This window comes from Dipodomys merriami, unplaced genomic scaffold, assembly GCF_024711535.1.
Source record: "Dipodomys merriami isolate MVZ:Mamm:240054 unplaced genomic scaffold, mDipMer1.0.p SCAF_699, whole genome shotgun sequence".
Taxonomy (NCBI): domain Eukaryota; kingdom Metazoa; phylum Chordata; class Mammalia; order Rodentia; family Heteromyidae; genus Dipodomys; species Dipodomys merriami.
The window spans coordinates 94189-121168 of NW_027206289.1; the positions used below are offsets into that span (position 1 = coordinate 94189).

The 26980-nt window shown below is 45.1% G+C and overlaps 1 long non-coding RNA gene across 1 annotated transcript; it reads right to left on the bottom strand.

The window, feature by feature from the left end:
- Positions 1 to 9975: 9975 nt before the first annotated feature.
- LOC138816419 (uncharacterized) lies at positions 9976 to 21424 on the bottom strand. Its single transcript, XR_011368665.1, has 4 exons — positions 21246 to 21424; positions 16424 to 16458; positions 11036 to 11166; positions 9976 to 10102 (listed from the first exon to the last, which is right to left on the bottom strand). It is a non-coding gene; the product is annotated as an uncharacterized lncRNA (long non-coding RNA).
- Positions 21425 to 26980: the final 5556 nt, after the last annotated feature.

Here is a 26980-nt window from a genome sequence, read left to right on the forward strand (position 1 = left end):
GAAATGATAGTTTCTTCTGAGTTACAAGAGCAAGAAATGGGACCCTTGCAAAAATCTTTGCAGGGATGGAGAACGGGGATGATCTAGCCCTCAGAAGCTTTCCTTTGAGATGTATCCTCGGCTATCTGGATGGACCATAGTTTATCTGACTAACAGTTCTGGGCCAAGAATTCCACTCCATTCACGGGGGAGGTGGGGGGGAGACAGTGGGCCAGGAATTGCCTTCTTAGATCCCCAGGTCTTTGTCCCCAGTGCTAGGCTAGGGTTAGGGTTTTTGTTTTTTTGTTTTTTTTTTTTTAAAGTAAATGCTTTTGAAATCCGATGTGCTGGGTTGGACAGGGCTAGATGGAGAGGAGATTTGAGGGGTGAACCTCGGGATAGATGTCCCTCTGATCGGTTTACTCTTATTGGGGTGATCTTTCCCCACCACAGAGCTAAAGCTTATCCTGTTCCCCTGCACAGCAACTGTCTGTAACTTTGTACATGTAAAAATCTCTCCCCTCAGCTGGAACAGATTTTGGAAAATAAGGTTACAGATTGGGGCTTGAGGTCTCTCTAGCTGGAGATTTTTTTTTTAAAGGACAGATAGTTTGGGGAGAGGAAAAACGAGATGCATGAAAGAATCCTATGATATAGTCCTGGGGTATAACTGCTGTGACCTTGTGCTGACTTCCAAGTGTCCTACCCCATCACTGCTCTATCTGACCTGGTTCAGGCTTGATGGGGCTGTGGGCCTCCTAGCTGGAAGGGCGCCCCGCCCCCACTCCCCACATTAGACTCAGTGATCTCAGACTGTTAGGAATTGGAGCCTCTTGATCTGATCTGTCTGTTGGTCTTTTCTGATGTGTCAGGGTGGCTGCCTATGATGACTGCTGTTTTCTGTGTCCCACATTCCTTTGTATCTTTGCTCCTCTTCCTTTCTTTATCCTGCATTAATCCTCTGGGACAATCACCAACCCCACACCCCCTCCCAGGTCTCCCCTAACTATAAAACTAGAGGAAGACAAGCCAAAAGGTAGGAGGTGGCAGCTGAGGTTCAAAGCTTCCTGTCTGGGCCTTCAAGGCCTGCTCACCTCAGGGCTGATCTGACCACTTCAGAGTGATCCTTGGGTCCTCAGCAAAGAGAACTCCCGTTTTATAGCTGGGGCAGATGTTGCCTCAGCCATCTCACCATCGGATGCCCCTTTATCTCTCCTTCACTGCAGAGGCTCCAATCTCTGCTATACCTTTGTTCTTTCTCTTTCCCCCCTCCCCCTCCTCTTCCTCTGTTTGATCCTGCATCTCCCCCCTTTACACACACCCAAATTGTTTCTTTAGATCTGGAAGCATCTGTTCCTGTCTGCCCCTCCCCCATACCCTCTTTCCCTTCTTTTTCTTCTTCCTTCCACCTCAAGCAGTTAGAAAAGCCCCAAATGGAAGGCCTCTGGTCTATGCACACCATGATCTAGATAGCTTTGAGGCCAAACCTTTCCCTAGCTTCTACTCATTTATTTCATTCTCTCAGCTGGATGGAGACCATCCCAGAATTGTACAATTTGAGTCTTGGCAAACAAGGCCCACGTTTTTCTCTCACTTGGACAATTATCCCATTAAATGCAGGTAAAAGCAAGAAACCCAAGGATGGAGGTTTGGTGGTATATTATTTAGATAACTGTCTTCCTTCTCTGCTAGGAGTTTTTCAGACTGTAGATTTGGAATATACATTCACATTTTGACCACAGCAAAGAGATGGCCTCTACCTAGCTATGTCTTTTTTATTTTGGTAATACTACCTTCTGCTTCTTCCCTTGGTTGCAAAGTAATTTCCTCAGCAATTAGAAAGGTCCCCTAGTTCCTCTGAGAATTCCTTAACTTAAACTGAGGAGATTGAGGCAGTGTCCACATTTTGCATATAAGAGAACCTTTTTCCTTTGTCACATCCTCCTTTCTGTCACTCATTCCCAGAGAATATATGATCTCCAAAATTTGAAGGAGAGTGCAGTATAAATATAGTCAGGATAGACAGTAGCCATCCCCCCCACATCCCCCCCCCCGTCTTTATCAATCCAGTTGTGCCAATTCAGCTCAAAGGCTCTTGAAGTCGGCTTGGTAGATTTCTCTCTAGCAAAAACCCACTCTATATCCTCAGTACATCAGACTGGAATAATCCCAAGGTCCTTATCCTAATTCCCACAATTGAACATGGGTAGAAGACAGTAACCTTCCTCACTCCCTTTCTTTTAGCTCCCTCCTGAGATCCAGCCCATGCCTGGGATCCTGTCTCTTTCTCTATCCTGGAAGAGCAGCAGTTGGCCAAGAGCCCTGGATTCATGCTCCCTGTGGCTTTGTCACTCAGTTTCCATGGTGATGAAAGCAACTGAACTACCTACTACCCTACACACACACATACACACACATATACATACACACACACACATGCATTCTCACGCGCGAGTGCGCGTGCACATGCAGACCTGGACTAGCCAGGATGTTCTCTGGGAAAACTATAACCAAGAGAAATGTTTTGAGATAACGTCTTTGCTAATTAGGAAGGAAGAGGAAAGGCAATGGAGTCCTTCCTTCTAATCAACAATTTCACTGTCTTTTTTCTTTGCACACAAGTTTACTTAGAAGCACACTCTCAAAATGCATGACACGTACATACAAGGATGTAAATACATGCATGTCTTTCTGTTCATAGGTGGGGAGCTGACTTTCTTGAAGTGATGTGTTGTGTGTGTGTGTGTTTGTGCACGCACGCACACAGAAGCAATGAATGGCAGATAGTAATACAACCGTGAAGCTAGGAAGTGGTTTGTTTGACTTACCACTGGTATCACTAGTGACAAAGGCTTCCCCATACAGGGTTCTAAAGTCTGTCCATTTGCTGAAGCTCATATGGTCTGAAGACTTACCCCCGACTTGGCTCTTTGAACCTTGGGTTGCTAAAAAGGAAGGAGGTAATCAAAAGACTGTCTAGAAGACCAGATTCTTCATCTACTACTTTTACATCTGAGTCAAAGTAAAGTCAAAACCAGGAAAGCTCATTTAACCTTCCAGCCTACACTACTGACATCATGGTAACTTAGCAAAACACCACCATCACAATAATAATAACAGTAGCAAGAAGCAGATAACTGTAACTGCCTTACAGAAGTACTGGAGGGTTCAGTAGATTGGCACCTGAGAAGCACTTAGATTAATGCTTGGAATAGGCTAAGCCTCCAGTGAGTGCCATCTACTATTATTAGTAATAACAGGTATTTACTTAAGTATTTGCTACAAACCAGGCACTAGGCTCCATTCATTATCTCATTCAAGCCTCATATTAATACTGTCAAAAAGTTAGTACATTGCTGGGCTCTGATGGCTCACACCTGTAATCCTAGCTGAGATTTGAGGATCACAGTTCAAAGTCAGCCCAGGCAGGAACGATCATGAGACTCTTCCCTGCCCCCCCCCCTCATTGTGGGTCTAGAACTCTGGGCCTGGGCGCTGTCCTTGAGCTCTTCTGATCAAGGTGAGTGCTCTACCACTTAAGCTACAGTGCCATTTCCAGTTTTCTGCCCAGGCTGATCTTGAACAACAATCCTCAGATCTCAGCCTCCTGAGTAGCTAGGATTACAGGCATGAGCCACCTACACCCAACTCCATGAGTCTCTTATCTCCAATTAACCAGCAAAAAGCCAGAAGCAGAGCTGTGGCTCAAGTGGTAGAGCACTAGCCTTGAACAACAACAACAACAAAATCTCAGGAGAGTGCCCAGGTGCCAAGTTTAAACCCTGGGACCAGCACAGAAATGCAAAAAAAAAATTTATTATTACATTGCCATTTGACACAAAGAGGAGCTCAGTGGGGCTCAGAAGGCTAAGAATATGTTGTACTGGCCATAGACTCCAGTCAGATTTGTCTGACTTCAGAGTGGGTCCTTTGAACCACTGTAGTTGCTCATGATGGACATGGACACTGGCTTTTGACATGGGACAGTTTGTCAGAAAGCACAGGTGAGGTGATAGAGCTGCACTAGCTTAAGGCGAGCAGGACCCCAAGCGGCGTGTACTTTGATGCTCTCTGGCTTGGTCTTGCCTTAGCAAGTTTTTGTCCTCACCAACAATTGGCTCTGACTTAGTGGTCTTGAAAATGCTTGGTTTCAATTTTTGGTACACTCATACACATATATAGAATTTCAAGATGTTTTTAGAAAATTTTAGATGGGTTATACCCATCAATATTTATCTTATCAGAAATAAAAACTTTAAGCCAGGCACTGGTGGCTCATGCCTGTAATCCTAACTACTCGGGAGGCTGAGATCTGAGGATCGTGGTTTGAAGCTAGCCTGGGTAAGAAAGTCTATGAGCCTCTTATCGTCAATTAACACCAGAAAACCAGAAGAGAAACTGTGGCTCCAAGTGGTAGAATGCTAGTCTTGAGCAAAAAAAGCTCAGGGACTGTGCCCAGGACCAGAAAGAAAGAAAAATAAAAACTTTTAAAAATCCTTTAAGAATAATAATTGCATGCCAACACAATTGACTTTTTATGGAAAATGATTCCCCCCCACCTTTCCCAAACAGAAGCAAATTAGTTCAAAAGATGTTGCTTTACTTGGGCCCCAAATCTCTTTAATGTCTTGCTTCATAGAAGTTGAATTCTCTTACCTATTTCTATTCTCTCTTTTTTTTCTTTTTTTTTTTTTTGGGGGGGGTCAGTCATGGGGCCTGAACTCTGGGTCTGAGCACTATCCCTCAGCTCTTCAGCTCAAGGCAAGTGCTCTATCACTTGAGCCACAGCACCACTTCTGGCCTTTTCTGCTTATGTGGTGCTGAGGAATCGAACTCAGGGCCTAATGCATGCAAGGCAAGCACTCTACCACTGAGCCACCTTCCCAGTCCCTTATTTCTATTCTCTGTTTTATTCTGTAGCTTGTTTCAGGTTGTTTTTAATTTGCTGTTTTGGTTGAACTCTCTGAAGCATGCACCTTTATTTAGATATGTAACTGTGCGTGGAAGGACTTGAGCTTCTCCCTCTGTAAGTCCTACTGATCTAATCAGCCACTCCTTGTGGGCTCCATTTGAACTCTTCAGTGAACCTTCACGGCACCATCTTTGAAGCATCAGTTAATTTTCTTATCTTATGGATTAGATTGGATTAGATTAGATAGACTATGGAGGTAAACTATGTATACCATAGGCACCTTATTCATTTCAGTATAAATGAGTGGGTTTACATGTTTGGCATTGTTTGAGGCATGCAATTCACTCATTCTTTCAGAAAGGAAAAAAGAGAGCCAAAGAAGAATAATGTGACTTGCTGAAGATGGCAAGTGGTAGACAGGAGACTAGAACTCTTGTCCTCTAGCTATGGACCTGTGTTTACCCTCTTTGCACCCTCTCTATAGAGACTGTATAACCTGCCTATGGAAGGTGAATGGGTGCATTTACAAGAGTATCAGATCTTTGCATTTTTCTGAACATATCTATATAAAAGAGAAAGAAATGTCTTCTCCACCTACATCCAAAGTTTCAGCTTTGCTGAGAGATACAAGGTCCTAGCTTGACAATGTTCTTTTTGTTTTGTTTTGTTTTTTGTTTTTTGTGTGCCAGTCCTTGGGCTTGAACTCAGGATCTGGGTGTTGTCCCTGAGCTTTTTCTCTTTAGGCTAGGGATCTGCCACTTGAGCCACAGCTTCATTTCCAGCTCTTTCCTGGTTAATTGGAGGTAAGGGTCTCATAGACTTTCTTGCCCAGGCTAGCTTCAAACCACAATCCTTAGATCTCAGCCTCCTGAGTAGCTAGGATTGTAGGTGTGAGCCTGCCCAGCTTCCAGCCTGACAGTGTTTATACCTCCTCACCAAATTTTCCAAATGTTTATATTTCCAGCCTGATGTGTCCAGTGTAAGGGATAGTTCTTCCTCTAGGTCTCCTGCTGCTACATTCTTCCCAAGCTAATTTAGAAATCTCAGCTTTCCCCTGAGCAGGTATAATAAGCATAACTGGAGATAGCAGACTGATTCTCCTCAGTGTTCTGTACATCATGTCTAACATATCTTTTCAACATAAATGGTCTACATGTGTAGAGCCAAGGAAGGAATAACTAGGTGTGTGACTCAACTGTGGAGCCCTCAGGTGTCCACAGACCTGCCTAGGTACGCCCCATACAAATGTATGAACAACTGCAGTCTCAGTTCTTTCATTCATCTGGTAGGTATTTATTCACACATTCCATATTTTATGGCTGTATGAAGCTCATGTTTATGCAGTATCCAGTGAGAAGAACACTCAGTCAGAAGTCAGTCTGCCTGAATTCTAGCCAAGCTTTCGGCTCCCAGCTGCCTTGAGCAAATCACTTACCCATTGAGAGCTTCCACTTCTTCATCTGCATAATGGGAGGGGAGTGGGGGGGGGGGAAGAATTACAGTCTCAGCTTCATCTTGGGATGGGGAGAATAAAAAGGAGTAGGGGGTAGGAAATTCTTGAGTAAATGTGTTTTATAGGAAAGTTCAAACAAAGTAGTAGGGAAAACTGAGTGCTGATGGCTCATAACTATAAGCCTAGCTACTCAGGAGGCTAAGGTCTGGGAATCACAGTTCAAAGCCAACCCTGGCAGGGAAGTCCAAGAGACTCTTATCTCCAATTACTCACCAGAAAACTGGGAGTGGTCCTGTGGCTCAGAGTGGTAGGTAGAGCACTAGCCTTGAGCAGAAGAGCTAGGCCCTGAGTTCAAGGCCCACAACGGACAAAAAACAAAACAAAACAAAAGGTAGCCTTAAGTGAAAAAAGCCAGGTGAAAGTTCAAGGCCCTAAGTTCAAACCCCAGTACTAGCACACACACACACACAAAATTAATACAATCAAATAGAATAATCAGTGCTTATCACCCCATTTCAACAATGGTAAATCCCCAGTGAATCTAGTTTCCTCTATTTCTGTACCCAACACTACCTCATATATTTTGAAACAAATCTAAAACATCATATAATTTCTTCTGTAAACATGTCAATTAATATCTCAAAAAGATAAATACTTTTTTAAACAACATGACCACAATATGATTATCTCACCTAATAGTGTGTGTGTGTGTGTGTGTGTGTGTGTGTGTGTGTGTGTGTGTGTGTGTGTGTGTGTGTTCCAGTCCTGAGGCTTGAGCTCAGGGCCTGGGCATTGTCCCTTAGTTTTTTTCATCAATGCTGGTGCTATACCACTTGACCCCCAGCTTCACTTCCAGATTTTTGCTGGTTAAATGGAGATAAGAGTCTCAGACTCCTGCCTAGGCTGGTGTCAAACAGTGATCCTCAGGTCTGGCTTCTTGAGTAGCTAGGATTAGAGCTATTAGTGCCTTTTTTGGTATTTGGTGTTTTTAAGAGTAAAACAAGGTACAAGAAATGCAGACCATCTGACGGTATCTCATCCTGTACCTCATTCTCAGGGTTGATGAATGTCAATAAAAGATATTTATTTCCACCTTAGAATCCTAGACAACTTCTAACTCCTCCATTTTATTCATTAGGTCCATTAAAAATGGGCTGAGAGAGGAATCTGGAGGTCCAGATGCGGTGGGGCAGCCAGAAGGGGCCCTAGAAAGTTACTATAGATCTCATCCTATCAGAAAATAAGACTTGAGACAGAGGGAATCTGAGCCAAGGGAATATGTCCAACCTTTCTCTAGCATCAGATTTCTTCTTTGAGAGATGTCTTAATTCCCTTTGGTGTTACTGATCACCAAAAATGTGCAGATTGTGCAATAGCATACTCATACAGAAACCCAAAAGGAGATTGCACAGAGGCCCAGGTAAACACCTTGATAGACAGAGTTCATGTATAAACATATGCAAACACCTAGAGACAGATGCTAATATACAAGTACCTATCAACAAATTCAGACATATGGGAAAATACAGAGGTAAAAAACAAACACCCAGGTATGTGGGACTATGCAGGGATATAAACATGAAAGTCTTAAAACCAAATATAAAAGCCAGAGTCATGCAAATACACTTGGGTTTGCTTTTACTCAAGACCAGTGAATACGGCCAACCTCCAAATCTGCTCAGTGCCTTTCCTTTCATACTATCAAATGGGCCAAATATCCACCAAACTACAATGTGAGTTACATTCACACAGATGTGCACCTAAGGTAATTCATACCAAGGCCAACACAAATTTTTCATCCTTCAGTCCTCTCTCTCTGTCTCTTTACCTCTCTCTACTCCTCACCCCCTTTTAAAGGCAGGAATAAGTAACACAAGTGTGCTACACATTTGTGCACATGTCCATATGAACACACATTTCTTTGTTCGGGCAAGTCAGCTTAGTGAGGGGAAAAAGGACACCAGGCATATACAGACTTCAAGTTACCAAGGGCAGATGAGGAAACACTGTTTTGCCTGCTCTGGGCTACAGCTGTAGGTTGAACTGATTTTTCACTCAATTGATTGACCTAAGTGGGTGTTTTGGCATTTTATAGACATGACCTGAGGGTGCTTTCTCTGGGCCTGAGTGAAGCTGTGTCAGTTGTTTGAGGCTGATTCTTCTGCGTGAACTTACTAATCAATTAAAAGAATAAAGATAATGGAACAGCTGGATCCAGTGGTTGACTAGGTGTGCATGGCAGAGTGATTGTGACTCAGAATGGATGGACAGACTCTGACAGTTTCAAAACCAAAATCCACTAATTAAAGGCAGATAAACTAGTAGGGCTACTTGGCACTGTCTCAGCAAAATCAGCCAGTGGACTAAATGCTTGCTTTTCAACCAATTTTTTTGGGGGGGGATCCGGTCATGGGGCCTGAACTCTGGGCCTAGGTGCTGTCCCTCAGCTCTTCAGCTCAAGGCTAGCACTCTACCACTTGAGCCACAGCGCCACTTCCGGCTTTTTTTCTTTTTGCTTATGTGGTGCTGGGGAATCGAACCCAGGGCCTTGAGCATGCAAGGCAAGCGCTCTACCACTGAGCCACCTTCCCAGCCCCTCAACCAAATTTTTGAGAGCTGCAACATAAGCAGCCATAGCATCTTAGAGATGGAACACCCAAATGTGGTTGCATTGCAGGCCACTGGATCTGCACTGGTATTTAAGGTAAGGGAAGGGTTCTGTGCAAGTGATTTTCATTTAGGGGGATTACACAGTGATAAAGGCTATAGATGTGGCTACATAAGCTCATGTATCTGTTCTCATTTTATATGGACTCACAGAATGTTAGGTATTAGGGACCATAGAGCCTATATAGAAATTGAGGTTGACAAATTTGGGGTGGGAGGGCTTGAGTTCAGGACCTCACACTATTCCTTTTTTTTTTGGGTCTGGTTGTGGGGCCTGAACTCTGGGCCTGGGCACTGTCCCTCAGCTCTTCAGCTCAAGGCTAGCGCTCTACCACTTGAGCCACAGAGCCACTTCTGGCTTTTTTCTTTTTGCTTATGTGGTGCTGAGGAATCGAACCTAGGGCCTTGAGCATGCAAGGCAAGCGCTCTACCACTGAGCCACCTTCCCAGCCCTCCTTTTTTTTTTTTTTTTTGTCAGTTGTGGGGCTTTTTTGCTCAAGGCTAGTGCTCTATCACTTTGAGCCACAGTTCCACCTCCTAATTGGAATAAGACTCTCAAGGATTTTCCAGCCTGGGCTGATCCTGAGTAGCCAGGATTACAGGAGTGAGCCACAATTGCCCAGCTCTTGCTTGAGTTTTTTGTTCAAGGCTGGTACTCTACCATTTGAGCCACAGCTTCATTTCAGGCTTTTTGCTGGTTAATTGGAGGCAAGAGTTTCACAGACTCTCCTGCCTGGGCTAACTTTAATCTTTGAACCTCAGATCTCAGTCTCCTGAGTAGCTAGGATTACAGACATAAGCAACCAGTGCCCAGTGAGTCGAATGAGTTTTAAATGACTTCTCTAAGGTCACAAAGCAAGTAAATGTGTGAGATACATTTAGACACTGCTAGTTTTCTAAGGACTACTACAAAAAAGGACCACAAGCAAGTGACCTAAACAATAGAAACTTTATTTTCTCACAATTCTGGCAGTTCAAAGTGACAGATCAGAGACGGAGCGCTCAGCAGCACTGGTTCTTCTCAAGGCTCTTCTCTTTGGCTTATAGACAGCTGTGTCTGCCTCTGCCTTCACATGGTCTTCCCTCAGTGTCTGTGAATGTATGTTGTTTTTATAAGGACATTAAGCTATTGGATTAGGAGCTACCCATAACCTTTCATATTAGGTTAATCACTTTTTTTTTTTTTTTGGTGCTGGTCCTGGGGCTTAAACTCAGGGCCTGAGTGCTGTCCCTGAGATTTTTTTACTCAAGGCTCACATTCTATGATTTGAGCCATAGCTCTACTTCCAGCCTTTTGGTAGTTCGTTGGAGATAAGAATCTCATGGACTTTCCTGCCCTGGCTGGCATCAAATGGTGATCTTCAGATCTCAGTCTCTTGAGTAGCTAGTATTTACAGGCCTGAGTCACTGGCACCTAGCAAAGTTAATCACTCTTTAATGGTCCTATCTCCAAATGTGGTTACATCCTGAGTTAAAGGAACTTCAACATGTGAATCTTGAGGGGGGCCACTATTCATCCCATAATAAACATGATGGCTCTGGACTTCCAGTCAGTACCATTGTGCTCACATCAGAGTAAGTGATCCCATGGATTTTATTCATTAAACAATTCCACTAGGGCTGGGAAAGTTGTTGTGTAGAGCTAACGTGAGATTGAAAAATGTTTCCTGAACCCAAAACCCAATAGAGTGAACACTGGTTAAAGACCCTGGGATTAAACAGACCACTACTAGATAGTAAGGGGAAAAAAGTTCTAACCTGAGTGTGTTTTATTTCCTTTCTTTCTTTCTTTCTTTTTTTTTTTTTGATGCTAGTACTGGGGCTTGAACTCAGGATCTTGTGATCTCACTTGGCTTTTTGTTCTAGTTTTTTGCTAGAGAGCCTCACAGACTTTTCTTCTCTGCCTGGCTCTAAATCTTGATCCTTAGACCTCAGCCTTCTGAGTAGCTAAGATTATAGATGTGAGCCACCAGCTCTTGGTTGTAAGCTGATTCTGTGAACTAGAAGAAACCCAGTGTGGTTACCTTGGCAGCCACAGAAGGACGAGAACTTAGCGGATGCATTCAGAGAACACAGGCAGCCTCAAGGCCAAGCAATGCTTTCTTCATTCTCCATGCTAAGCTTCAGTCTCATCCCTTGTCTCCAGTCCTTAGAGCTGGACAAGAAAAGAAGCCCTATTCAATAAGAGATTTTCCCTTTAAACTTAATCAAAGCTTGATAGCATCTTAAGGAAAACTTTTGAAACAATCCTTTTCTATTCTCCCTCTGGTAGAAGGGAGGTAGTAAGGCAGTTAGAGGCAACATTGTACTTACCTCTCTGCCCTCTGTCTTGAGACCTTCAGCCCCAACTCCAGATCCTGGTCAGCATCAGGGAATGGATTGAGGGGAGTTGATGTGTAACTGGTATAGACATATGTGAGGGAAACTCTAATGTCACAGAAATCCCAGCTTGACCCCTATAGGATAACTTGTTATCCTAATATGGGTCATGTGCCCTCAAAGCAGCCACAGCCAAGATCCATTATTGTGATGGCTGGTGCCTATGTTCTCTGCCATAAAAATCAAGTTTGCATTCTGGGGTTTGTAGGGAGATATTTTAAAACTATTGAAACACAGCAAGATTCAGTGTAGAAACAAGGAGAGTCCTAGCTTGCCATCAGAACACCTAGTGTCTGCTCTCTGGCTAAGCCTCAGTTTCCCTTCCTTCACCATAAAGTGGTTCAAGTAGGTTATCACTAAGATCCTTCCAGCACTAAGCAAAGACTGGAGGATGCTGGGGAGGGGGTGGGCAGAGAGCAGGAATACTCTTTGTAGCAAATCAAATGATGAACTATGTGTCTCCGTGAACCAAACCAGGCACAGAAAACTCTCCATCTTCATTCCAGAGTTGGTGGGCGGGGGTGGGGGGGGGAGGGGAGGAGTGAGGGTATCTGCTGTGGTGTCTCCTCATTTGACAACTCAACCTTTTCCACAGGGCCCCTTAGTGGCATGCCATGGGGAGGGGCTGTTTCCCTTAAGGACCCTGCCCTTGAGAGGATCAAGGCAGAGACAAGATAGGACAGGAAGCTAGGACAAGACAGGGGTAGGACAGGGAGGGTGTCTATGGGATACCAGCAGCCAGGTGAAAACAGAGAAAGCAGCCCACTCTCTGCTTAGTTTCAAATATCAGAATAAAGGGATGCAATTTTGGAGCTTTCATCTGATGTTAATGGATAATGAGATGCAGGATCAGCCTTATGCAGTGATGCAGTTTAAAGCCCTTGGGAGAGCTCTGTTCCCCCTCCCCAATTATCCTGCCACTGAAATGCCTTAAGTTCTACCATTAGAGCACATGGTGTTAAGTATAGCCCTCTGCAGATCACATCCTTTAAAATACAAATGCACCACTGGGATACTTTATCAAACAAGGATCGAGCCAGAGAAGTAATGCTTGGGGGGAGGGGGGAGTATGCTTGGGGAGATGTGGGGCTCAGAAGATCAATCTCTAGATGCTTCTCAGTTTCACAAGCCAATCCTTATGGGAAAGCAGGCCTCTGCCCATGAAAATGGGAACTCATAGAGTCCCCCCTAGAAACCAGATGCCTGCAATTATGGGTATAATCCTTGTCTTGGGAGAGGGGTTGGGCTCTAAGTGGTGAGAGTAGTGATCATACTGAAAAATCACAGGGGCGGCCAGGAAAATTGAATTCAGGGAGAATAAAATTCCTCAGGTACACATGCACCTGGGTCAGCCATTGGAGAGGCCTGTTGAAAAATACTTCATGGGGCCCTCCTCTGTATGCTCAGAAGGTGTAAAACTATCTCATGGGAGGTGGAGTGGGGTAGAGGAAATCCAGTTCATTTCTGTGCTTATCTGCAGTTTATTTAACCCATAAAGTATACTTTGGAGGTGTTAAACCTGATAGGGAAATATACAAACAGAGTTCAAACCTTAGTTATGTGACCTTGAGCAGGTAACTTAACCTTTATGAAATTACACTTCCTCATCAAATTCTGTATAAAGCATCTGGCATATAGCAATCATCCATAAATGGAAACTGTTATAGTTATGAGTGTTGATGCAGTGCAGGACACTATGTACAAATTGGAACTAAGTTATGGAATAAATGACCACCATGGTTAGAACAAATGAGAAGTTCAGACCTTGATTAATTCATGCATGATCTTCTTCTTCACTAGATGAATCATGCCTCTTTCCAACTTAATTTTACCTTTCAAATTCTGGCAATAAAAGAAGCAGAAAGAGGTCCGTACCCCTCCAAGCAGGCTAGGGACTTTAGATTTGGGGTGAGATGGGTAACTGCCTCTGTGATTTAAGGAAAATCATAAACTACCTCACTCAAATTTATCTCGTGTTACCTGTCATCTAAGTCTAAAATTCCACCATCATAGCTATTTCCATCCCTTCTGGGCAATGACTTCCCCCTCTATCCTCCTCTTCTTCCTCCTTCACCTTCTTTTGTTGGTGGTCCTAGGGTTTGAACTCAGGGCTTCCCACTGGAATCACATCCCAGCCCTGGACAATGACTCCTAAAAACCCCTGCCAAAAAAAGTGGCCTGGGAGAATAGGCATGTGGGTTAACACATTAGTCCTTCATGATGGAAGTAGCTCTGCCATGACCCATGCTATTGTGCCAGCAGTTACCATCTTTATTTGGGCTGAGATCACAGCATAGGTTCTGCAGCTCTCTAGGACTTTGTGGGTTCTTAGTTGGTCCAAAAATCTACCCAGAATCCATTGACCAAAAGCATGTGTCTAGTTTTTGTTTGGCTAATAATCTTTGAGAAAATACCAACTGGTATTTTTAAATGCAAAGAAATGAACATTTGTAAAAGTGTAACTGGGGGCTGGGGACATAGTTCCATAGTTAAGTACTTGCCTGGTGCTATCATGGTAATTTTACTCAGAAAAAAAAAAAAAAAAAAGAATGTGAACCAGGTGCTGGTGGCTCATGCCTGTAATCCTGGCTACTCAGGAGGCTGCGATCTGAGGATCACAGTTCAAAGCCAGCCCAGGCAGGAAAGCCCTTGAGACTCTTAACTCCAGTTAACCACCAGAAAACCGGAAGTGGCACTGTGGCTCAAGTGGTAGAGCACTTGCCTTGAGCTGAAGAGCTCAGGGACAGCATCCAGGCCCAGAGTTCAAGCCCTATGTCCAACAACAACAATAAAAAAGGATATGTGCCTGTGCCCCCAGCAAGGGCACACAAGCATGCTCTCTCTCTCTCCCTCCCTCCCTCCCTCTATCTCACACACACCAACACAAACACACACACATACATATACAATCATCCCTCTACTTAGTTCTTGTACCTTCCAGCTTAGACTTCCTTCCCTCCCTCCTTCTCTTCCTTCCTCCTTCCCTCCCTCCCTTCCTTTCTTCCTTCTTTCCTTCCTTCCTTCTCTTCCCATCGCCAAAAGGGAAGGTTTTGCCTGCCTTCCTTCCCACTGGAGAAAGAAGACAATGAAACATTAATGAGATCTGAGACTCATAGTTCTGGGGGCTGACCTGAAAAGCTGGAAGCCAAGGGAGTAGATCCTTCCTTCCCAACACTGATCACCCTCCTACTCTTGATTCATCACTTTGGTATCATGGTAGCCCAAGTCTTCTTCTAACCCTGCCTGCCCTAAAGACAACACCCTGAGAAAGAAGGAAATGGTTCCCACACAATTGTAAACATTGCTACTATCAAGGGGGAAAAATGTTAATACAATTGCAAAAAAAAAGAAAAGAAAAGAAAAGAAAAGGTGGATCTTTTTGGGCTTACTCCCCTCCCCAGCCTTTCTTTCTGCAGTATGGGGTAAATTCCTCTCATAGGGATGGGAGAGGAAAACTGGGGCTGGGAGAGAATGTGCTAAGCTGGTGGTGTAACACACAGGAAGGGGGTCTGTAAACTCAGAGAGTGACTTTGTGAATGGAGGAGGAAAGAAAGCTGAAGGGTGGTAATTAGCTTGTTATTGTTTCCCCTGAGTGTTGTGAGAATTCCTTTGGAGACACTTGTTTAAAAAAAAAAAGCAGAGCTGAAGACAGTAAATACACATCTAATGATATGCTAAATAAATTATTATTGTTATTATTATGACTATTATTATAGCAATTGTAACTTGCTCCTGGCATCCAAGTTTCCACTAGAGATGGGAATTGGTTCCCCTGCAGCAGGGTCCTCCACTGCAGTCAATTTGCCCCCAGGCACTCCTTCACCCTCCAGAATTAGCTGAGTTATTGGGCAGTGTAGACCAGTCTTCAGTGAACCGCCAGCCTCTGTCTTTGTATAGGATCAGAAGCGCAGCAAAAGCATGCAAGGCTTCTGGCAGGTGCCTGCTCTACCAAGGAAGAAAAGGAAGAGACTTTGCCATGGATGCGGGGGGGGGGGGGGGGTGGGTACGCGGGGAGGGGGGAAGTTGTACTTCAGAAAAAACTTTTTGATGCCAGCTGTGGGACTCAGAGGACCAGGAGCCAAGAGGCAGGCAAGTAGGGAAGGGAGGAGTCACAGAAAGAAAGAAAAATTACACAAATTAGAGATAGTTCTCAACCTAGAGGTTGAGACTTTTAGTCCTCACATAATCCCAGCGATTATCTGAGGTGAGTTCCCGGCAGGTAAGAGTAAAACTAGTTTTGTCAGCTTCTCAAAGGCATGTGGGACCCAGAAGCCACTAAGAGCCACTCCAGCTTAGGAAAAGGGACCCAGGACTGTTTGGACTCAATGAGTGGCCAGTGTTCTATGAGTTCCTGACTTTAGGCTGCCTGCAGATGTTATTTTCTCAACCCCAAGGTTCTGATGTTTACAATGATTGTTCCACAGTTTACCCCCATCTGAGCCAGAACCCAGACACCTGCCCAGAGCCCTTCTGAGGCAAATATATGTAAATGAAAGTCCCAGGGTCTCTCTACACGCTTTTCTTTAGGGAAAGTGTAACGATCCTGGTAGGTGTCACAGGGATGGGGAGAGGCAGCAAGCTGGCTAAGGCAAGCACTCACTGACCAAGGCTGGGAGGCTTAACTTAGACCCTTCTCTGAACTCACCTAAACAGCTCCTACGGAGCTTTAAAGAAAAAGGAACCACATCTAGGCTAGCATTTACACTCTAAATCCTGATGGGAGGAGAAGAAGGCTGACCCCTCCCTGCCAATAATAATAATAATAATAATAATAATAATAATAATAATAATAATAATAATAATAAATAATCCTTACTAGATTGGCAACCCCAAATGCAACTGCCCATCTACTTGCATTTGTGGGCCCAAACTCTTAAAGGCAACTAATTTACAGGAAGAAAATGATAACAATATTTTAAAGTATATAAATACAGTCATGGTATTCAATGTATACTATGGGAAAAAAATGAACTATGCAGTTTATGGAGGGGGAAAGCAAATGAAAGGGTGACAAGAAGCATTGTACTCATTACCTGACATATGGCATTGTGATCCTTTTGTACAACTCCTTAATAAAAAGAGAGGGAGAGATATAAGAAAGAGAAGAGAAAAAATTTAATCCATGACAAAACATGATTAGAGGACATTCCTAGATCAAAAAATTTGTAAACTTTTAACATTTCTTTTTTAACCCTTTAATTCAAAATTTTAACTATGAAATCTAATCTGTTTGGAATTCCTGGAATAGAATCAAGACATGAAAGACAAGCCTTTCCTTCAGCCTAAGCCTGTCTGTCCATCTCAAGCTTATTTATTTTTGTTTTATTTATGTATTTCTTAGGTAAAATAGTGTTTCCCCCATTGGTCCCCTCAGGCCAGGCAGTTTTCTTACTAGTCCAGGTTTCTCTCGGGTTTAATTTTCACATATTCTGAGAAGTCTAGAGAACCAAGGGACTGGGAATAGTGGCACGGCCCAGGAACACTGGGGGGAGAAAGCCATGACTACCCCCAATTTCCTAGCATCCACTACCTTACTCTCTTCCCTTATCCAGAGTTTGAGCTGATCTCCCATACCACCTAACACCAATCCTGCCAGAGCTCCACTACTGCCAGGCACCATATTATTCCTATTATTCCTTGGTCTAGTTAGGCTGCCACTAGTATGGGGGTACCAGGTAGGTGTCTGATAGCTGGCATCCATGGTGCTGTCAGAAAGAGAGAGCGAGAACAAGAGCAAGAGAGAGAGAGAGAGTCAGAGAGAGAGAGAGAGAGAGAGAGAGAGAGAGAGAGAGAGAGAGAGAGAGAACGCATGAGCTTTTGGACTGACTGTATTCTGTGTATCTCGGCAAGTATATTTTGGGCAGCCACTCTGCCAAGCAGCAGACAGAGGCCCTGCCCTGGACGAGTTCCCAGCACTGTGGGTCGTGGTGTGTGGAGAATGGCGCGTGGCACTTAACCCCCAGCTCAGGGGTCTCTTATTCCCTTCCCAGCATCCAAGGGATCAGGGAGAGCAGGACTGGCTGCCTAGACAGAGTTCGGGGAAAACACAAACATTTGGCACACAAATATTTGTGACTCTGGTGGAAAAAAAGAAAAGAAGAGACTTTGTGTGTATGTCTTTTTCCCCTGGGATGGCTCGTGGCAGGGAAAGAATTGTGGAGCCTTGGCACAGTGGTCCCTGGAAGGGGGCTGACAGGGGGAGCCCTGTCAATGCAAGTAGAAGTGAGATCTAGGGGCTTAGGTCACTTATTTAAAAAAAATCCCCCAAAGGAGCTGCTTTTAGAAGTACAGGGATGCCTCTGTAAGGGGGACCCCAATGTGAAAAGTGACAAAGATCAGTCCTAGAAGGTAGCCGGTGAGGACCACTTCCCAAAGGCCTCTCAAAAACAGGCTTCATTCTTGAAAGTTTGCCCCTCTACTCACTCAGCTCCCAGTTTCCCAACCACATAAACTTTAGGGGTCCAGGAGTCCCCAGTGGAAGCGAGCTGAATTTAGCTACACAGCCTTACTTTTCTGACAGGGTTGTGGCTGGGCTGCATTCATGATCAAGAAGCAGACAGCAAAAGGACATTTTCCTCTCAGCCTGGCACCCCCTCACCCCCCACCCACTCACACACATCTTTTACTTGTAAAGCCCACTCTTTGAGATTCACAATTTAGGGCTCTAGAGAAATAAGGTAAGAACCATACTGGGCAAGACAGTCCTTAAACAGGGAGTTCATTAAAAGCTGAGCCATAGGCTGCTTCCTACTAGGCTGGTTTAGTGGAGGGTACTTAGGGTGGTGAGGAGATAGGAGATAGGGCTATTCACTGCCCTCCCCCCCCCCCACACACACTTCTATAAGCTCCCAGGTCTTACCTGTCTGAATCAGACCCTCACAAAACCAGTTTTTGCCTTCTAGCGTGTGCCTGTGTGGTTTTCTTTTTCTTCTGTTCCTCCTGGTCTAAGCAGTGTCGGAAATCACCTACCATTTGCTGCCCTTCCTGAATGCCTCCTATGCTCTGTTTTTACCCGTGTGTAATTCCATCCCTTTCTGAATGAAGAACTTTGCTAGCTAGCTTCCTAGATGGCCAGGTAGAGCCTTTCAGTTATTTCAGTGAACAAGTTTCTCCCAGGCCCTCCACATAAATATGTCTGTTCAGAGATAGACTGGCCCAAGTCCCAAAGCACACACATCATGAGATAATTACACCTTATATACATACAGATATCTCTATAGAGTTCTATTCAAAAGTGTCTATAACTCTAGAGAGAGATAGCAGCACATGCATATAGGACTATAATTACTTAACTCTATTTTTATAACTATGTGGTTATAAATAGATATGTCTGCATATAGTGAGAATAATATAGAAATGTTTCCATTGCCATATACGGCTTGAAGCAAATACTCTAACAACTCTATATCACAATCAATAAGTATATATCTCCTGATACATAATTGTAACGATATACATTTATCTATATAGCTGCTGAGAGATATAAATCTGTCAGGATATCAAATGTCCATAAAGCTGGATGGCTATAAGGGAGTCGTATATTTTTTACCATATATAAATCTGTTCCTATAACTACTGTATATGCACAAATACAATGGAAATAATTATATCTTCCTCAGGCATAAATCTGCAAATACAACCGCAGCACATTTAGGTACAGTTAGAGATAGAGCAATATTTTGTAGACATCAGTCTGTCAATAGAGCCACCAGTGCCCACAAACAGAGAGAGTTATAGAGGGAGTTATAAATAAAGCCTCCAGATGTGAATGGATCGGTAGAACTAGATGTAAACACAGCTCCAAGCTGTTCTTTCTTCTTTGTAAGTTATTCCTGAAGAAAGCCAGGCCACATAGAACAGGGCAGTTAAGGTGCAGGGGTACTGTTATCTTCCCCAAATGGGAGTAGATGGTCTGGTCACTGGGTTTTGGGGGGAAGCTAAGCCCAAGTAGGTGGAAAGCAGTGTCAGTTCCCAACAGCAGCTCAGAAGTCTCTTGGGTCAGTCTTCTGGTGGCCAAGGGGGAAGGCCTAAGTGAGAAAAATGAAAAGCAAAACAACAACAAACAAAAACAAAAACGAAAGCCCCCCAAAACAGAAGCTGGCTTGAGTCACTTGGTCCTATCTTGGGCCCCCCAGGGCTCTAACCAGGGAAACTGGAACCCGATCCTGAAGTGAAAAGGGTCTAAGCTAAGCGGCATTGAGGATATGAGGCTAGAGAGGCCGGGACTACGGGGTTCTGCAGGCAGCTCCTAGCCAGAGCAGCTATCTTGCTGGTGTCCTGCCTGAACTCAAACCGGGACCTCCTCGAACCCTCTGTCTTCCACGTTCGGCTTTTCAATCTGTTTTATTTGATCTTATTGCTATTTTGTCTGATCGGCTAAGAACAGTGTCCTCCTCCACCCCGTGTTGCTCAAATGCCAAGGGCTTTCTCAGGGATTTTTGTGTGTGACTCAGTGGATCTCGAGCGTGTCTCTCTCTCTCTCTCTCTCTCTCTCTCTCTCTCTCTCTCTCTCTCTCTCTCTCTCTCTCTCTCTCTCTCTCTCTCTCTCTCTCTCTCTCTCTCCAGGCCAAACAAGCCATCGGCTGTTGGAAAAAAAAAAGAATCCAAACTTCTGAAAAGGTTTGTAGCTTCAATTTTCAGATGTCCTTTGCTTATCAACTACAGTTATACTCGTTTCTTTTTCTTCTCTTTTAAAAATTTGGCGAATGTGTGCTTTTATATTTATCCTTTAAGTTGTTCTTTCTTTCTTTTGGTACAATTCTTTTAAAAGAGGGATTTCGTTAGAGCCGAGACTGAGCCGGCTTCCTTTCCTCCCGCGGGCACTTCCTGCGTCTCTCAAAACCTCGGCCTCTCCCCTCCCCAGAAGAAATGAATTCATAAAATTATTTGAAAACCTACCTGGAGAGAATGAAGTAGACATTGCAGGAATCTGGATAGAGATCTCTCTTTTCTTTATGGAAATCCGCACGGCTCCAAGCTTGGGAAGGAGAATTCCAGGCACTTCTTTTTGAAAAGACCGTAGGAAGGGAACTTTCCCTGAGGCCTGTAGAGTCCTGCCCTCCGACTCTCACTTCTCCACTGCCAGCAGCCATAAATATTTTCTTGCTTTCCTTCTGGCCTGCGGTCGTCCTGGGGGCACCTCTGAGCCCAGACAGCCATATGGAAGCTGTGGCCAATGCCCCATTCATCTCTGCCCCTCGGCCTGACCCTGTGCATTTGGTCACCTCTTTAAAACAGGGGCTCCCAGAGATCCCCAAATGTGGGGCTCCCTTTCTGTTTGCACAAAGCAAAAGCCAGAGAAAATGAGCAAGAGAGTGGCTTTCCTTCCTCCCTGTCACTGGCAAATTCTGTCTGGGGAAGGGGCTCTTTCTCTCAGTCTTCCTCCCCAAGGGCATTTTGAAAACCTAACTTCCCGCATTTCTTGTCTTCCCTTTGGAGTCTCTTCCCTTTGGTGCCTCTTCCTGCACCCCTCCTCCCTCATGAAAATATCTCCTCTGGCATTTTATTGTTATCTTACAGTGGAAGGACTGTTAAGTACTATTTATTATTTTTGTTATTTGTTGTTGTTATGATTGTTGTTAGAGATTTTTTTTCCCCCACTGGGATCTGGGAATTGCAGCCTGGCCTAACGTGGAGGCCTGTCCCACGTGGGTGAGGTGCACACACACGCACACTAATGCACACCTAATGGTGCCAACACTCACGTACATGCCCACCAATGCCTGCTGCCTTCAGGTCCCTGCACTGCAAGTCAAAGGCAGGCATCCTCCTACCCCAAAATAAACAGCACACTGCCCACGCACACCAGCATTCAGGCAGAACACCACCCCTAGGCCAAAGCCAAAACCCACGCACCGAGATTGCAAGGCAAGAAAAATCTCTTCTCTCCCACAATCTGGAGGGGCGAGTCAGGCCTCTTTCCCCTAGTCTCTTTTGCTTTCTCTCTCTTGCTTTCTCTCTCTCTTGCTTTCTCTCTCTCTCTTGCTCTCTCTCTCTCTTGCTCTCTCTCTCTCTCTCTCTCTCTCTCTCTCTCTCTCTCTCTCTCTCTCCTTGTTTACAGCTTCAGAGAGCTCAAGGCCCATAAATCTTGAGGGGCCTACAGAGCACAGAGCACATTTGTATGCATCGTTAGGACTCGCTAATACCTAAGCCCATTAACGAGCGTGTATGCGCGTGGTTTCCGGTGTGTATTAACTTATAGTTAAATTCTGGAGGAAAGGGCATTGTGAATTAACATATACCAAATCCATCATGGGCTTTTGTCATATCAGATTAGCCTGCTATAGGTTTAGGGGTGCAAGTTGCCTGGATTGGGATGTACCCACCCTCCAAACTTTGTGTATCAAGTGTAGGGGGGGGCGTCTGGGAAAGAAGAGCACCTAGCTAGCTCAGGTGGTTCTGAGCCCCAGACGCAGCAGCACACCTGTGGGAAGGCGAAGCCAAAGAGGTCGAGGTTGTGTCCTGGAGGCTGTTGCTGGCAGAGGAAGGCCAGTGAGGTGAGGACCTTCTGGCTTTAAGGCTGCTGCCCCTTGGCCGCTGCTTTCCACTTACCCAGAGAAATGCTAGGAGAGGCAAGTGGAGTCACTGAACTTTAATTAAACCGAAGACAGTGGGAGGAGGGGATAAAAAGAAAGGAAGGAAGAAAAACAAAACAAAACCAAGATCGGAGAAGGAGGAGGAGGAGGCCTAGAGGCCAAGGCAAGGGAGTCCCAGCCCTTCAGAGCCTGGAGATAATCTCTCCAAGGGGGTGAAAGTTGGGTAGCTGGGTGGATATAAATAAATCCACACCCCAATTCCAACCCTCTTTTAAAAAAAAAAAAGTAAGGAAAGGTAAAAGAAAAGAAAATCTAATTGCATGGCGTGATTCAGCTAGGTGTTCCTAAATGCCAATGGCTGGGACCTGTTTGGGACCCCTGAGGATCTGGTTAATTGGGCCCGTGTAGACAAGAGATGGAGGAGGACAACGGGGAGAGAAAAGGGGCATCTCTGGGGGTCCTCTCGAAAATGCTAAAGACCAAACAAAGCTAAACGCTGATGTCCTTGCAGATCTATTAAATACAGCAAATAGATGGGTTGGAGGCGGCTGGCGGGAGTGAAAACAATCCTCCTCCTTTCCCTTTGCGGGAACCGGGGAGAGGGTTCCCGGGGCAGGCAGGCAGGCCAGCGAAGCGCTGGAGGCCCGGGTGGCTGTACCCAGGCCTGGCCAGGCCGGGCCGGGTCTGGGGGGTGGGGGAGGGGATTGGGCCGGGGAACCGGGTCTCCGGAGCCGGGGGGGCCGGGGCCGGGGGGCGGGCCCTCCCCGGGCGCTGTGAACTTTAGCTGGGCCGCCGCCTGTCAGCCCCAGAAAGCGTTAAAGGTGCAGCAGCCCGCGCCAGCCTCCGCAGCCGCCTTTGTACGCGTGATTTATGACTTCAATCTTGGTTCACCGAGAGTTCACACGGCTTTCGCTGCTGTTGAAGGTTAAAAGATGGTCTTCGCTTGACAAGTGGGACTATTGAAAATTCCTTCTTCTTCGGGTTTTTTTTTTTTTTTTTTTTAAAGAAGCGAGAAGAGCGGAGACTCGGGAGAGAGGAAAATTTGGGGGAGGGGATAGGGGTTGCAGGTGGGAGCAGAATGGTAGGTTGAGGTTTTCTTTTTGCCTTTACCTTCCTCCCCTTACATTTAGGATTTCTTTCTTTCTTTCTTTCTTTCTTTCTTTCTTTCTTTCTTTCTTTCTTTCTTTCTTTCTTTCTTTCTTTCCCCCCCCCCTCCTCCATCGGATTGGTGAGTTGGGGAGGGGGCAGGGAATAGGAGAGGGCTAGGAAGAAGTGGTTCAAAAAGCCCTCCTATTTGGAGGCCGAAGGAGTAGCATTTTGAAAAACCAACAACTCATGCTTCTCCAGCAAATCATTGGATAACTTACAGTCCCTAAGCCATGATCTTGAGACTGAAAGGGGGCCTGATGGGAGGGCCAGGAGGGATCATGTGTTGTCCCAGGGCCCTAGGTGGAATGGGTACAGGGGTGTGTTTACCTGGTTATCCATCACATTGTCTAGAAAGCTAGGCTTCAAGTGTACCTTGTGCCCACAGATTGGTTCCAAAGTGTTTGTAGGTCCCAGCGTTCCAGTTCTCTTTCATCCTGTAAATTGGAGTTGACATGTGTATTGGATGCAAAAGAGGGGGAAGGAAGGCTGTAGGATTGGACCTGGAAATCTTTTCTAGTAGATCTAAGATCCAGTCAGACCCTCCTCCTTCCAGCATTTTTGGTGAAGGTAGTGCCATGCTCTTTGTATTTCTCATTTGTTTCTTTTGTGTCAGTACTGGGGTTTGAACTCAGGGGCTGGCCATGATCTCTTAGCTTCTTTACTTTTTTACTCAAGGCTGGTGCTCTTCCACTTGGGCCACAGCTCTACTTCTGTGTATGTATGTGTGTATGTTCAATTGGAGATAGGAGACACATAGACTTTCTTGGAAGGCTGACTTTGAACTGCAGTCCTCAGATCTCAGCCTTCTGAGTAGCTGGGATTACAGAGTTGAGCCACCAGGCACCTGGCTGTTTTTCCTATTTGGAAGAAAAAGAATTTTTCTTCCTTTTCTGGACTCAGAGAGAACGAGAAAGAAAGAGAGAGGAATGGGGCACCAGTGGCTCATGCCTGTAATCCTAGCTACTCAGGAGGCTGAGATCTGCGGATCATGGCTTGAAGCCAGCTCAGGCAGGAAAGTCCATGAGACTCTTATATTCAACTAACCACCAGAAAACCGAAAGTGTCACTGTGGTTCAAGTGGTAGAGCACTAGCCTTGAGCTGAAGAGCTGAGGGACAGTGCCCAGGCCCAGAGTTCAAGCCCTACAAAGGACAAAAAAGAAAGATAGAGGATAGAGGGGAGATGAGAGAGGGGGGAGAGGGAAAGAGGGAAAGAGGATGGGTCCTCAGGATCTTAAACCTGTGAGGGGATGAGGGGCTCTTTGAAGTTCCTTTAAATCCCCTGGTGTGGGAATTTTTGAGATGATGAGTATTGGGTTGCAGGAGAGACCTGAGCCTCTTGTTGAGCATGCCTCCACCCATTCAAGCCCTACCTCTTATTATCTCTATCATTCTTATCATGTTGATTCCTCACCTCCATCCCAAGTTAGTGCTGAGGATAGAACCCAGGGCTTCATGCGTGCTAGGCAAGTACTTTGCCCTTGAACCATACTGTCATCCTATAGAGGTCTTCATAAAAAGTTAGAGACAGCCCTTCAAATTCAGATCCAAAAAGGAAATAAGACAGAGAAAGGGCATGTCCTGTCTCTCTTCCTGCATGTGGTTGGAGAGGCTTTCCACCACATGAAGAGGGCTTCTTTATCCCCATAGAAAGGAAGACAGGAGAACAAGAAAAGCCAGGATGATGTCCACATCTCTTAGGACACCCAAAAAGGCTCCATATATAAATAGCAGAACAATCTGAATACATGTCTGTAATCCTAGCTACTCAGGAGTCTGAGATTCTGAGGATGGTGTTTTGAGTGAGGCCTGCCAGATCAAATATAAAGGCATAGATTCCATCTCCAAAATAATCAAAAATCAGAACTAGAAGCATGGTTTAAATGGTGGAGCACCAGGCATGAGCAAGCAAGCAGATCAAGTTCAAGGCCCTGAGTTCAAACCCTAAAACCACCAAGAAAGAAAAAATGAATCAAATTTAAAAGATTAGCAGAACAAGTAGAAGAGAACAGAGATGCCTCATAAATCCAAGCTCCATGTTCTAAGATCAATTTGAAAAGATTGCCCCCCTTGGCCTCAGGAGGGACAAAGAAGCAGTGTGGTGCTGTATTTAGAAGCTTACTGGTAAAGAGTTATTGGGAAGAATGGCCAAAGAAACTCATGAATCTCTTCCAGGTTCTGGTTGGGAAGCAGAGGAATGAACTTAATGGCCTCTGGAAGTAATGGTTGCTCTGAAATGACTTTCCCACCACCTCTGACAGTGTTCTTCCTTGGGAAATTATTTCAGTGGATTTGTGCCTATCTGCAATTCTGAAATAATTATGAATTATTAATTCATAATTAAGACTGTTGATTGTGACCATTGTTCTCTAACAGACCTGTTATTTTACTTTTTCTCCTGGAGGAGATAAAAAGCAGTCTCAGTCCCTGCCCTCTATAACAAGGAAATGGAACCCTGGGCCTTCTTAGAGGCAGCCCTTGAACTGGACCATTTTTGAATGATAGCCTCATCCCTAGTCAAATCCTACTATACCTCACAGAGTATTTGTGCTGAATACAACCAACCTTACCCTCACTTCAGATTTCAAAGTGCTTTTATAGGCTTGACTCCTGGAAAACACAGAGTAGGGATTGAGAGAGAGAGCATGATTCCATCAGGGAAAGTGCCTTGGCTAAGCTCAGAGGAGAGATAGGAATGAGGGCCAAGTGGTAGGGTTCCCAGGGATAACACTCAAGCAATCTAGGATCAGAAATAGAGAATCTGTGAAATCTGTGATTTCCCCCCCCCCCCCCCGCCCTGCCGCTTTTTTTCTGGCGTTCCTTTTCCTATACCACCAGGGCAGTATGTGCTTCAACACAGATCATGACTTGGAATTCCTCGAGAAGGAAAGTGGGATCTGTTCATGTTCCACACCTGTAAATGCCTGCAGAGGGGGAAAATGGCCCCTTCCCCTGAGATATGTCATCTGAATTCCTGCCTTCAGTCAACCTCCCCCAGCACCAACAAATTTTCTTCATCCTCTTTCCCCCTTTTCTCTTACCCTGGGGAAATGAATGTAGGTGGGGAGGTTAAGGGTAGGAGAGGCATCTTGGAAAGCTATACATAGAAGTGCTCCCAAAATGTTTCCTTAGACACTTCACTTGTTAGCTGCTGGTGGCTTACACCTGGAATCCTAGCTACTCAGGAGGCTGAGATCTGAGGACTGCAGTTCAAAGCTACCCTTGGCAGGAAAGTCTGTGTGACTCCTATGTCCAATTACACACACACACACACACAGAGAGAGCCAGAAGTAGAACTGTGGCTCAAGTGGTAGAGCACCAGCTTTGAGGGAAAAAAACAAAGGGAAAGCCCTGAGTTCAAACCCCAGTCCCAGCACACATACAGCCACAGCCACAAACCAATCAACCAAACAACCAACCAAAAAGACAAACAAACAAAAAAAAAACCTCTTTAAACATTTGGGAACCCATGCATCTGAACCCCTATACATCCCCCAGTGCCAGTGTCCCACCAGTATAGCCTTGCTTTGACTCTCACGCTAATGGTGTGGCCCATGAATCATCTCACCTCCATCCCCAAATTCACCTGCTCTTCCCTTAAGCTAACCCCAGCATCCTTTGGTCTTCCTTTAACCAAGAGGCAGGTAGAAAACTCGTCAAGAGATTCCTTGGAGCTGGCTAGTATAATTTAATGTACTGCCTGATGGGAAATAAAGAGATGGTGCGGGGTGGGGAGGGGAGAGAACTGTGCCCTCCCCTCTCACCCCTCCTCTGGACATTGGCTTTCCCAATGAAACAGTGCACTGTTGTTCTTGGGTAACCATTCCCTACCATCTCTGCTCGAAGGGCTTGAGTTTCACCCTCCGTTCACCCCCATTAATCACCCCAGCAGCTAAACATCACCCAGC